We start from the raw sequence: 11,280 nt of genomic DNA, 5'->3' as shown, positions 1-11,280 counted from the left end.
TCTGGGGGGGGGCTTCAAGTTAGGATTTGGTTTTGAGGCCATTCCAAGTTTTATCTTCAAGCAGTTAATAAAACTCTACTGGCTGACTGTGCAGCTATGGGAAGAGATGCTGAATTTCTCCCTTTGTTTTGAAGTTTGAGGCTTGGCAAGGCTTTACCAAGGATTTCAGAAAATAAGCATTGTAACAAGACAGTTCAGCAGATTCATCACCATTTAAGTATCTCCAGATAAGCAAAATTAATGAGAGAAAGGAAGTCTTGTAAAAATGAAACTAATTAATAAGTTTCTGCTGGCCAATTGTGAGGCAGGGTAATAAATCACTCCTCTCTCCTTTGAAGTTTTAAAGTTCTGTAGAGTTTAACAAGGAAATTAAGAAAATAATCATTGTTACAGAAGAATCCAGCCGGCTCGGCACCATTTTAAAAGCCTCTAAGTAAATAGATTTTCAGAAGAAGATCTTGTAAAAAAAAATGAAGCTAGGATTTGGATAAACAATTAATGTCCTCGTAAACGGGCTCAGCTCGTATTAAAATCAAATAAATTAATCTGTGAACTGAGTGGGAGAAATCTTATTTTGCACTGCGCAAGGCAGTTTGAAGTTCCCAGCACGGATGCCATTCTGCCTCGGGCTGGCCCCCCTCTCTCCGCAGACACAGAAGCTGCAAAAATCGAAGGGCATTTGCCAGCAAAACTATATCTTCTTCCCTTCTTGCCTGAAGGATAAGAAACCTGTTAGACGTCAGGTAGATGATCATCTAAACAGATACGTGACCAGGAATTCGGGAGCAGGTTTTACCTTTTTATTACCTGCTAAATTTCTTACTTTTGCTCGAAGTTATGCCCATTGTTCTATCTCCTTAAGCATTGTTAATACCTGTCTCTGCCCTCGGGTGTTTAGTGTCTTCTATTTCTAATTTGGATCTGCTAGCAGGGGCTGGCTGATTCTTTAAAGATCCAAACTTTTCTATATCTAACAACTGCAACTCCCTCCCAGCAACTGCAGGCATATTTTTTAAAGATCAAGATGTATAGAGATGTTTGTTAACACATTGTTTGCATTCAACCAGGTTTCTAGGTTGGATTTTTAAAGATCCAAACTCTTATTTTAGATCTCCCAACAATCGCTGGCATATTTTTAAAGATCAAGATGTATGGAGACCTTCATTAACACATTGTTTGCATCTGGGTGGGGCTCTTGAGCTCTACTTTTTTTAAAAGACAACTATTACTGCTGCAATACCTTTTTAACATATCCCTGTGGAATCTTCAGTCACTTTGGGAAGCTTCCCCCCCCCCTTTTTAAGTGAAAAGTGGACAAATTTTAGAAGAGGGTCTAGGAGTTATCCCACACGCTTTCTGAATATCTGGGCAACAAAGGAAATTGGAGAAGAAACTCAGGTAGAGCTCCTCTTTAGTTCATATAATGGTGGCCAGAAAATCAGCAAATTTGTTGACAAAATCTAAATCAAAACTGCCTTCTGGAGACCAGGTTTCTACCTTAGGACCAATAGAGTAGGTTGGCCAGATAGATGTGCAGAGGGTTTTTATTCAGGGCAAAGGCAAACCTCTAGTAGGAATTTCCTTCGTCTCATACATGCAAGGCAACCCTCTCCTCCTCCCCCCAAAAGAAAAAAAAAGTCTCTACTCACCTCACAGAGTACAACCTTCCAGGGCTGAAAGACATGAGAACAAGGTCCCCTCCCCCACGGAAAAGGCATTGTTGGAGGATTAGAGGTAAAGGGGCCTTGGGGATTAGATAGCTTGCAGGCAGAGTTTGGGGGAAAAACCACCAGTATTGCTGGTAACATTATTAGGATATCACAGATGAGAAATGGGGTCTGGATTCACATGCTGTTCAAGAGATGAACAGGTAAAATTATTTAAACACACAATAAATGCAAGGATGAGACTTTTCTTGTAAATGAACTTAAAACATTCTCTGGGTTGTTACTTTAAGGTACAGGGAAGGAAGGAAGAAAAAATACTTCTCTTTACTCTGTTTTTGTGGGCCAAACAAACACAAAGTAAAGCCTCCCCCACCTTCATTCAGTTTTCTGGGCCCGACAGATGGAGTGAAGGCAACTTCTGCCAGTTTACTTTTTTCTTTCTTTGAACAATTTAAAATTCTTGTCTTTTTAGATTGGAGACATTTTATAGTTACAATTACTTTGAGGGTGCGCAAAGACTTAGATACACATATACACAAGGACAAGGAGAAAATAAGAGGGGGGAAAAGAGAACTCTCAGGTTTACACACCTGAGTCATTCCCAGCACAAATCTGTTAAATTAGGGAAGGCAAAAATCTTAACAAACAAGCCACGTATTTGCATAGACAAGAGAAAGAGACAAACAGACAAGAGAAAAAAAGAAACCCCCAACATGTTCCCTTTTCTTTTAAGTACCTTTATGTAGCCAAATTATTTTTCCTGTATTATCTTTTAGCAAAGCCCATTTGCCACACGATTTCCTTGGTCTCTTTTTACTCATGTCAGCCAAAATCTTGGCATCTAAGGAAATCTCCGAGGGCACTTCTAGCCACCCACAAGCTAACACTTCCCATGACCCTTTACATGTAGGGCTCACTTTTTCAGAAGAAAAAACATTCCAGGAAGGACTTTGATTCCCTCAACAAAGTATTTGGTCCCTTTCCTCGTAGGGAATTCCGCTAAGGTTTTCTGGAACCAAAAAGGTGATCCAGGAAGGACCTCTGCCCCTCTGCAGTTACTACCAGCACCTCCTTCTCTCTTTACGCACAATGGGCCTTTGCTTTTTGCTTTCACAGGACAAAAGCAACAACAACAACAACAAATTTCATTCACTTTTCCATCCATTTTCACACGCACTCTCCTTTCCCTAACAGAAGGTTCTGTGGTGTAGCCTGACCCTAATACTTTCCAGGCTCTCTTGGTAAAACACACAGAGGAACCAAGATCCAGCTGTGATCGGGAGAAGGATCCCATCAGTCACACATATGCAGGCATACACACATTTCCCATGCTTTAAAATTAAAATTTAGACAATTAAAATTTAGAGGTACTCACCTTCTTTCCAGGCAGCTTTTGATCTCAAACTCAAAACTCCTTTAAAACCTAGATCCAAATGGCTAAGGTCCAGGTAAAGTCCACCCACAGACTCAATGGGGTCTGTGCCAGCATGGGAGGCTTACCATGCTGAACCATGGTCATGGGAACCATGTTCATTGGTTAGGTGAGCTTGGAGTCCCATCTGGTGTGCCAATTGTTGAAAGAAATGTGCTTCTGGGTTCAGCTCCAAGTGGGGAAAAAGACATTGAAGACATGGAGGCTGCTTGGAAAGATGGTTTAATGGTGGACAGGACCACATGACTTGAGTCCTGAACAGAAAAGGTGATCACATGCTTCAATGTTGGTGGAGAAGAAGAGAAGGGCTGAGATGCTGAAAGTCCCTAGTTTTATGCCCTCTCTGGCCTTTGATCTTGATCTTATATTCAGATTGGTTGTCAGACTCCCATGGGGCCATGCAGGGGCAACTCTCTAGGCTGTGTTTTGAATCAGGTTTGGTTGAGTTCTCAGATGCTATGTGGTGAGGGTGAAAGCTAATCATCCCGTAATCCCATCACCCTGGAGCTAAAGGGAGAACTCTTTATTATGTAAAGGGACTGGCTTGGGCATCTTAATGGCCCATTGACAAAGGGGGATGGGCAGAGAGCTGCAGGGAGCTACTCTGTCTTTAAAACATGTTTCTCCCTCTTCACATCCAGGGAAATATAATATTCTGCATTTTCAATCTTTCCTAGGATATTTCATTTTTCTGGGAGAGGGCTGGGAGATAACTTCCTACACTCTGTTCAGACAAAGGAATAATATTCCCCGATGGTCTGACAGAGCCACAGTAAAATCAAGTACCACTATTCTTACTGTAAGAAGAGAAATATACAAATATGGCAATACAAATGTTTCTTTCAGGAATATATGCTATTATTTCTGAAATGTATGCCACTATTTTGAACTTGATGAGAGTGTGTGGACAGAGTGAAGGTACTGCATACAAAGCAGTTTTATAGGTATTCTATAAGTCTACATGCAACGCTTAGTTGCATTACTTTGTAAGCAACTTTGAAATATTACAAGCCAGTTTGGTCTAGTGTAGTGATGGCAAAACTTTTCGACATCAAGTGCCAAAAAGGGAGCACATGCACGCTCATTTGGGCTGCAGCCTGGAAGAGGAGCTGCCAAGGAGGCATGTGCGTGCCAGAAAATGAACTTCTGGTTTTTGGTGTGCACGTGCATGCCGGCCATCTAGTCTTCCACTTACTGGCGCACATTCACACGCAATGATCAACTGGCTGGTGTGCATGCTCACGCCGGAAAATGAAAGACCAGTTCTTCCAGTTTCTGGCACTGCCACACGCACCAAGGTCGGCTGATCGTCACACACACATGTGCACCAGAAACCCGGAAGAGGAACAGGTGATGCCGCACGTGCCAAGCGACATGGATCTGTGTGCCACTTTGGCCATGTGTGTCATAGGTTCGCCATCACAGGTCTAATGGTTAAAGCACCAGGTTAGAAAGCAGGGAACTGAATTCAAATACTGCTTTAGCTATGGAAGCCAGCTGGGTGACTTAGTACCAGTCACTTTCTCTTAGCTCAATCCACCTCATAGAGTTGTTGTTACTGTTGCTGTTTGGGCAGCATAAAATGCAATAAATATAATAAAATCTTTTAACCAGTAAATATTAGTTATGGGAAATGTTATTAAACACTGTTTGTTTATTTATTTATTTATTTATTTATTAGACTTATATACTGCTTCACTGTTCACTTGTTTATTACAGGAACCACAGACGTGCATTACTTTCACGTCCTGTGTTATATCCTTGATATCAATACGATAATGAAAAATATAAAATACTGTATCCCCATGAACATAGCTGTTCACAAATAGAAGAATATATACATTTGTTTAATGTGATATTAGAAAAAGATTACAATGTTTTCTTTTACCTTTCAGTTTCACTATGTTTATAATTTAAAAATGGCAATTCCTATCTAATTTGTAAAATAGTTGCAACAGGTACTGAGGGGTTAGATGTTTGATTTCAAGAATTTAGAGAAAACAATGATATGTGTTTATTATAGAATTATAGAGTTGAAATTCTGCCTCCACCTGCCAGAGAACAGTTTAATTGTGTAGGTGCAAGTGTATGTTGTAAACTGCCATTAGACTTAGTTAAATGATAATCTATAAATGTTCAGAATAGGTAATTATATTTCCACAGTATTAGAAACTATGTGCATTCACCCTTAATTTACAGACTGCTATGATCTATAAAATGTGCTGTGGAGAATACATATATATATATATAAGGATTTGCAGGTAATTAAGTTTTATTTAAGTTTTCCAGTAGCCATTCTACTGATTTAAAATACAAGCACAGGGAATTATTTCCCAGAATACAATAAATGCTTTCAATTATTACCAGAAAGTACAAAAACAATTTTTAAAAGGGCCAAGAATGCACAGAAGGTAAAATAATTCCCAACTAAACATAAATATTGTAGATAGAATACTTTTTAAAGTGTTTCTCTTTAAAAGGATATATCGTTTAACACAATATTTCTACTGGATAATGATTAAAATTTGGAAGACACAATATCTAAAAAGATAAAGCTGACTTTTATAGAATTTGATCAGGCAACACTCAGAAAGAAATGCATGGAAATTTTTATTGTTGAATATTAAGGTGACCAGATTTTCAGATTGGTAAAGAGGGACACCATTGACCGGCCGGGGGGGGGGGGGGGGGAAGGGGCTGGATTAAAAATTTTATATTTTGTCAAAAGGTCACCCCAGGACACTGAAACCAGCATAAATACGAATCTGTTGCCAAACGAAATTTTGATCACGTGACCATGAGGATGCTGCAACGGTCGCTAAGTGTGAAAAATGGTCGCAACGGTCGCTAAGTGTGAAAAATGGTCATCAGTCACTTTTTTCAATGCCATTGTAACTTTGGTCACTAAATGTTTTCCCCCTCCTCGAGACACCTCACTTCTTCCTTCATTCCTCTTGCTTAACTACCTTCACCTTATCCATCTTCTGCTCTTTCCCTCTCTTCCTTCCTTTCTCCTTCCATCCTCTCTTCTTTCCTCACTCACTCCCTTCCTCCTTTTCTCTTCCTTCCTCCTTCCATTCTTTCAGCTTCATTTCTTTTGCCTATCTACCTTCTCTGTCTTTCTGCTCTTTCCATTTCTCTCTTCCTCTTCGCTTGTTCCTTCCTCCTTCCCTTCTTCCCTATTTCTTCCTTCTTCTTCCACAGCGGCTGCCGAGCCTCCAGCGGTACAAGGCGTGTTGGGTCTCCCGGCAGCCTTCAAAGCATGTGTGGAAGGCGCGCGTGGAAGATAAACCTGGGAAAGGAAGGCGAGGAGATTTAGACTAAGGTTGGGGAGGAGAGGAGAGGAAAGAGACCCAGCTTAGCAAACTGAGCTGGAGGGGCGCGCGCCTCCTGGCACTTGGGGTTTTCTTTCCCACACCCGCTTGACCAGAGGCGTCGGAAAGGGCAGACTGGCGAATATGCGCCTCCTCCCCACAAAGCTTGGGAGATTTACAAAAATAAAAAAGGCAGCAAGCGAAGCTTCGGCTCAGCCAATCGGTGGCATTGTTTCTCAGAAGTATCAACGGGGAGTTACTTCAGGGACTCCCAAGTTGTTGGTATTCACACGGATGGTGGCTTCCCAACGTGTTGCGAGCTGGGGACGGCACTGGCTGAGTTCGGGACGGCTGAGTTTGGGGCGGCGCTGCCACTGCCGCTTTGAACAATCTTGCGGCTTGAACGATCTTACGGCGTGAGCAAGTGGCATCGAGTGGCCTGTGGGATCCCCCCCTCCCCAGGAACATCGATTGAGAGCCGTTGGGAACTGCGCGGCCCTTGCTGCGGTTATTGGGAGCGTTGGGGCTAAATTAGGAACACTGCGGTTCGAACGCTGAGGACGCCGAGGATGCACTTCCATACTGGCCTCGGCGGGGCTAGCGGGCGGGGCTAGCGGGCGGCGCTAGCAGGCGGCGCTAGCGGGCGGCGCTAGCGGGCGGCGCTAGCGGGCGGCGCTAGCGGGCGGCGCTAGTGGGCGGCGAGCGGTTTTTTTTCCGACTGCGAGAGACTAAGATCTGGGCTTGTGTTAGACCTGCACCTCGTCCTGAGGAAGGGGTGGCTGAGTTTTTCCATCTACGTTGCTGAGACTGGGTGGCTGGCTTCTGGCCACCTCAGCTCTCTTGGCCTCCCCCCCCCCTTCTCTCTGGTGCAGCCTCCTCTCTGCTCGCCACTGCGGGCGGCATATGGATGATGGCGGCATTTTTTACGATCTCTTGGTACCTGCAACATCTTCTGACTGCGCCCACCCGGCTTGTCCGGCTTGCTGAACCCTTGGGGACCTTTTTGGATTGCCATCACCTCGGAGGGGGAGAGAATGGCCTGGGCGCCCGTCAAGGTTGGGCGAATCAGACAACTTGGGGTATCATCTTGGATAGCGTCCGGGCAAGTCATCTCACTGAGGCACGCTGGACTCTGGATGGGTGGGGGCACTTACAACGAGTGCGGAGGCCCTTGGACTTGTTGGTAACATCTACAGTCTGCTCCTTGGTTTGCCCCCTGGTACATCTGTCCAACGGAGGGAGTGACGGAAGATGACAAAACTATAAGAGGGGACTTAATGTTTCTAATGTACCCCCCCCCTCTTTCACGATCCACCTTGGCCACCCCGGACTTTAGACTCTGGACCCTTTATTATATCTTTCCAAGAACGAGGTATACCATCTGCTTACCACCTGTATACCACCTGTATACCACTGTTGGTACTCAGCTACCTCAAATTTTTAAGAACTATCTGCATAGTTATTAATCTATACTTGCGCAGTGCGCCCAAAATTTTTTTTAGGAATGTGGTGTGAATGGTATGCCTGATTGATGACTGTACCCACTTTTTAACTTTATTACTGTTGTATTTTTTTGTGTGTGTTTTAAATGACCTATGTGGGGAATGCATGGATGAGTGGCTGTATTTGTGTGAGAGGATGATTGATTCGAAGGGCCAGTCGGGAAACGCAGGGGCTATGGGGGTGGGTGGAGGGACTATGGGCACGGGAGTGTGCCGGAGCATTACGGTCTTAACAGGGAGGGGCAGATATGGCGGGGACTTTAGGGCTGGCCATTACCGAGGAAGGAGGGCTCGCTATGTTACAGAGATCCCTCCTTCCGGCCCTATGAGTCACACTCGAAGGCCAGATGGCGCGAGTAATCAGGACCCTGGTCTCAGGCTGCTGTCGCTAAATGCCAGGTCTGTAGTTCACAAGGCTCCCCTCGTCCGGGACCTAATTTTAGACGAGAGGGCAGACCTGGCATGTATTACTGAAACCTGGCTGGGCCCGGAGGGAGGAGTCCCCCTCGTAGAGATGTGCCCAGAGGGTTTTCAGGTGCTTCATCAGCTGCGACCTCAAGAAAGGGGTGGGGGGGTGGCTATTGTTATCCGAGAGTCTCTAGTACCTCGTAGGATCCCTGCTCCGGAGCTTGTCGGGTGTGAGTCCTTGCTGGTGAAGTTGGACCTCGAGGGTCAAGTGGGCTTGCTGTTAACGTACCTGCCTCCCAACAGCGTTGCAGCAGCCCTCCCCTCGCTCCTCGAGTCAGTAGCTGAGCTGGCAATTGAGTTTCCCAGGCTTATGGTTCTGGAGGATTTCAATTTGCCTTCGCTCGGTGAACACTCTGATGGAGCGCAGGAGTTCATAGCTTCCATGACAGCCATGGGCTTGACCCAAGAAATTTGGGGCCCGACTCACTCGGCGGGTCACATGCTCGACCTCGTATTCCTCTCGGAGCAGTGGAGTTGTGATTTTGGTTTGAGGGGTAGCGAGATCTTACCCCTGTCATGGTCGGACCACTACCTACTGAGGCTTGACTTTCGGAGACCAAACCCCCACTGTAGGGAGGAGGAACCGATTAGGTGGTTCCACCCCAGGCGACTTATGGACCCTTTGGGCTTTCAGACGGAGCTTGGCGTTGTTCCTGATACCCTCGCCCGCAGTCCGGCGGAGACTCTGGTTGCTGCTTGGAATTCAGCAGTGGCAGGGGCTCTTAACCGGATTGCGCCTTTACGGCCGATCCGAGGCAGTGGATCCAGGAGGGCTCCTTGGTTTACTGAGGAACTCCGGGAGATGAAGCGCCGAAAGAGACACCTAGAGCAACGATGGAGATCCAGTAAGTCTGAGTCAGATCAAGCGCTTTTAACATCCAGCATCAGGCAATTGATTGCCTTCGGGCAATTAGGACGACAAAAAGAACACACATTGCCTCTCTGATTGCTTCCGCTGAGTCGCGCCCAGCCGCCTTCTTCAGGATAACCCGTTCCCTCCTAAATAGGAGGGATATGAGCAATCCTTTGCAAGGCAGAGCTGAGGATTACGTCCAATTCCTCGCGGATAAAGTTGCTCGGCTTCGGACAGACCTGGACTCCAATTGCGCAGAGCCAGCCGAGGCACCAGGGGAGAATCTGGAAGGACATCACTGGATTGATTTTCAAGCTGTTACCCCTGAGGACGTGGACAAGGCCATGGCAGCTGTAAGTGCCTCCACATGTGTACTGGACCCATGCCCCTACTGGCTGGTCGCTAACAGCAGGGAGGTGACACGGGGCTGGATCCAGGCGGTTATTACCGCCTCCCTTCGGGAGGGGTTCTTTCCCCCCACTCTAAAGGCGGCGGTGGTGAGACCCCTTCTGAAGAAGCCATCTTTGGATCCAGCCGTCTTAAACAACTATCGTCCAGCCTCCAACCTCCCCTTTGTGGGGAAGGTTGTTGAGAAAGTGGTGGCCCTTTATCTAGATCCCTTCCAGTCGGGATTTAGGCCTGGCTACAGCACGGAAACCGCTTTGGTCTCATTGATCGATGATCTCTGGAGAGCCAGGGATGGAGGTTATGCCTCCGTCCTAGTTCTCCTTGACCTCTCAGCGGCCTTCGATACCATCGACCATGGTATCCTTCTGCGACGACTGTGGGAGTTGGGGGTGGGAGGCACTGTCCTACGGTGGTTCTCCTCTTACCTCTCGGACAGGTCGCAGTCGGTGTTGGTTGGAGGGCAGAGATCGACCCCTAGGCCCCTGAATTATGGGGTGCCGCAGGGTTTGGTCCTGTCCCCCCTCCTGTTTAAAATCTACATGAAGCCACTGGGTGAGATCATTCGACGGCACGGGATAAAATACCATCAGTATGCGGATGATATGCAGCTGTATCTGTCCGCCCCGTGCCAACTCAGTGAAGCGGCTGACGTGATGTGCCAGGGCCTCGAGGCTGTTAGGGACTGGATGGGGGTTAACAAGCTTGTACTCAATCCGGATAAGACCGAGTGGCTGGTGTGTTTCCCTCCTACTAATTGGCCAAGTGTTCCATCTCTCAGGCTGGGGGGTCAAACAGTACGCCCTTCAGACAGGGTTCGCAATTTGGGAGTCCTCCTGGACTCACAGCTGACTTTTGAACACCACTTGTCGGCTGTGACCAGGGGGGCATTTGCCCAGGTTCGCCTGGTGCACCAGTTGCGTCCCTACCTGAACCGGGAGGCCCTCACAACAGTCACTCGCGCCCTTGTGACCTCTAGACTGGACTACTGCAACGTGCTCTACATGGGGCAGCCCTTGAAGAGCATTCGGAGACTTCAGCTTGTCCAGAATGCAGCCGCGCGAGCGATCGTGGGTGCACCTCGGTTCACCCACGTAACACCTATCCTCCGCGAGCTGCACTGGCTGCCTACTGGTCTCCGGATACGCTTCAAGGCGCTATTCGTCACTTATAAAGCCCTTCATGGTATTGGACCTGGGTACTTGAGAGACCGCCTGCTGCCAATCACCTCCACTAGACCGATTAGATCCCACAGATTAGGCCTCCTCCGAATTCCATCCGCCGGCCAGTGTCGACTGGCGACTACCCGGAGGAGAGCCTTCTCTGTGGCTGCTCCGACCCTCTGGAACGAATTCCCCGTGGAGATTCGAACCCTCACCACCCTCCAGGCCTTCCGCAAAGCCCTTAAAACCTGGCTGTTCCGACAGGCCTGGGGCTAAAGAGCTGTTGCCCCCGTCTCGAATGGTATGACTGTTGTGTGTTTTTAAATTATGCATTGTAATCTTTTGTTTTTTATTTTTTGTCTGTACCCCCCTTCCCTGATTTGAATTGTGAGCCGCCCTGAGTCCCCTTCGGGGGAAAAGGGCAGCATATAATCAAATCAAATCAATCCTTCCTTCTGCCTATCTACCTTCACCTT

This window comes from Thamnophis sirtalis, unplaced genomic scaffold (assembly GCF_051295495.1).
Source record: "Thamnophis sirtalis isolate CommonGarterSnake01/CBP01778 unplaced genomic scaffold, rThaSir2_p1.2 scaffold_7, whole genome shotgun sequence".
Lineage (NCBI taxonomy): Eukaryota > Metazoa > Chordata > Lepidosauria > Squamata > Natricidae > Thamnophis > Thamnophis sirtalis.
This window is presented reverse-complemented; position numbering follows the sequence as displayed.